Below are 2,993 nucleotides of genomic sequence, written 5' to 3'. Positions count from 1 at the left end.
AATGTGGTGTTATAGGCGAGGATACCGTGGATAGAGAAGGCTAGAAATGAAGAGGTATTAGAAATAATAGGAGAATAGAGGACTCTATGGAAGTCAAGAAGAAATAGGCGAGATAAGTTGGTAGGACACCTTCTCAGGCATGAAGGTCTAGTCAGAGACATATTAGAGGCAGAAACGGAAGTTAGGAGGAGTAGAGGTAGACCTAGATTAGATTACTATTCGCAAATAGTTAAGGATTGCGGATTGTTCTAGTTTTAGGGAAATGCGAAGATTAGCTCATGATAGGAAAAAGTGGAGGTGCGTGTCCAACTAGTCTGAGGACTGACAACCTTATGATAATGAACTATATTGAAATACGAAATAATTTAGTATAGTAATCAATAAATAATACAAATTAGCACAAATAACCTATCCCAATAGAAGCGTAATTACCGATTTTTTGTTATACTTATTAAAGAACAAAAAGAAAAGCTCAAAACCCTAACGCCAAAACACGACACTGTAGTTGTCCGAAGCACTTTCCGGTAACAATATTACCTTCTTCAGTCCCTGTACCGAAAAGTGCTTCGGACAACTACAGTGTCGTGTTTTGGCGTTGGGGTTTTGAGCTTTTCTTTTTGTTCTACAACAACCGCCAAAATTTTTCCAATCTTCATAATACTTATTAAATAAAATTCTAAAAAAGGTGGCAGATTGCCGGGTACCAGATCGAATCCAACAGGTATTCCGGAAGAAGTACTCTAATTTTATTCTATATTCAATGGAATGACCAAGAGATTGAAGTTTGCAATACCAGGCTTGGCCTAGATGGAAACGGCAACTTTTTATCCTTAAATTAATTCTATAAAAAATGATAGAACTCGTAATTTTCACAATTTTTTATTTGTTTCGCTACCACAGTAGCTTTTCTTAAATGAAGTGTAACACATTAGCGAAATAATTGTCATGCTAAAAATAGAAAATTTTGAAAATTACGAGTTCTATTATTTTTTATAAAGTCATGAATTTTTACCACGTAAATGCTGATTCCATCATGTACTTGATTTAATAAATCCACTCACGTAAAAATTGATCGCACAGCAAAGTACTTCTACGCCCTGAAGTATATAGGACGGAATTTACATAAGACAATAAAAACACCCCATACAAAATATAGAACGTCATCAGTATATTTCGATTTCAGCAACGATGTCTCTATTTATGTTCGATTCTATATGTATAATCCAGTGCACATTTTGTTCAAAAACAACTCATCGATATTTAACAAGAATTAAAATAATGATCATATTTTACATATTACACATTACAATTAGTGCTACATATGTAATCGGAAACATACCACATTTGCATTAATAAACATGGCAATTGTATTATCCATTATCTAGAAGCATTTAGTTAACTTTTCCGTAAGACCGCAAATAATTAATTCAATTAGCCGTTGATTAAAATTGGTAACTATTTCATTTGCCTTTGTATTGAATCTAAATATCAACTTTTATTAAAAATATTTCTTTGAAAATGAAAAGGAACCAGTTTCAACGTTCTTTTTTAGAAAATATATGATTAAGTCAAAATTAAGACTCAATGTTAGTTTTCCTTTTCCTAATTGGTGCATAATTATTATTTAATAAAATTATTTCAGTTATTGTACAAATATAACCGTATTCGATCATGCCTTTTACCTTATTATAAAGTTAATATTCATCAACTTACCACATTAACAAAAAACTTGCCTCTTCTTATCGCATACCAACTTTTTTCTCGCATTAGAAAGGATCTTGCAGTTACACGATTCGTATGTGTACGCTAGTGTTTGTTGTTTATCACAAAAGAACATCTCGACGATCCGAATTCGACAAAGAAATAAATAAAACTGACTACTTAAATGCCTATAACTCGAAAACACAACATTTAAAAGAAAAAGTTTTAATGTCAACAACCATTGGCGTAGAATATTATTTGTACGGTTCGGGGATCATAGCAAATGATAGATAAAAATTGTAATAAAAATATTTAGATCTACTTTATAAAGTAATCAATGAAGGAAAAGAAAAGAAAGGAAATTTTACAATTATGGTAGTCCTGCTAAGTTGTGAATAGTAAAATCAACAATTACGCAAATGAAAATTTATAAATCAAAATTATTTATACTTACCTTAAAATTCCTAAATGAAAACTTTGATAAAAATTAATAACTAATAACAAAATAAAATAATTCTATTGTTTACTGTAAAATATAGACTCTAAGGTAACGATATTCTTATAGAACAATACCAGGTTAGAAAATGCGTCACATTACAATGATTCATTTTTTATTTTTGTTGTGATTACAACCCAAGTAACTCGTAAAAATACAGAAATTATAANGACGAAGATAACAGGCTATACGCAATGTATGAATAATAATGTTCGTGTGCAAAATGTGTACTATATTGGTAAATGCATATTATTATAGAGTAGTAAAATAATATCTTTTATTTCTCTCCATTTAACGACCACTCTTTATAACGCCGAAAAATGTTCAGTCCCTTAAGTGTCGTTATATAGAGTTTACACTGTATATCTATTATTATCTGTATCTAAAGACTTCCTAAACTTTTAAAGAAGAACTGTGGTTATTGATCTAGGTTTTATTTTTTTGAGAAATTTACTATATTTAATCGATTAATGGAAAAAATTAAATCGATTGCACATAACCTTATCTATCGGATCCTTTACATGGTACATTGTTTAAACATTGCAATTGCTAGTTATATTTTTAGCGAATTTATCCATAAAAATTGGTAAAGGCGTTCGCAGTCAATAGGTGCAATGATGCTACCCCAATTTGAGTCTAAAGACCGTTGTCGGTTAGAGTCCTAGGACGAGTGGCGATCTTCTTCAAAGGTCCTTCCAACTCCGATGCCGGATGTAAAAATTTAAGAAGGAATTCCAACTGATGACGACCTTTAGAGTCGAAGCAAGACAGCGTCACTTATCCAGAAAACGTTGTT

The 2,993-nt window shown here is 31.2% G+C and overlaps 1 protein-coding gene across 1 annotated transcript in view; it reads left to right on the top strand.

The window, feature by feature from the left end:
- The window catches only part of LOC108743599 (innexin shaking-B-like), a 29,962-nt gene that overhangs the window by 17,298 nt on the left and 9,671 nt on the right, over positions 1-2,993 (top strand). The window lies entirely within an intron of this gene.

The sequence above is a fragment of the Agrilus planipennis genome, unplaced genomic scaffold (genome assembly GCF_000699045.2).
Source record: "Agrilus planipennis isolate EAB-ADULT unplaced genomic scaffold, Apla_2.0 scaffold19, whole genome shotgun sequence".
Taxonomy (NCBI): domain Eukaryota; kingdom Metazoa; phylum Arthropoda; class Insecta; order Coleoptera; family Buprestidae; genus Agrilus; species Agrilus planipennis.
Note: the sequence above shows the minus strand (reverse complement) of the source record. Positions and strands in the feature narration are given on the sequence as shown.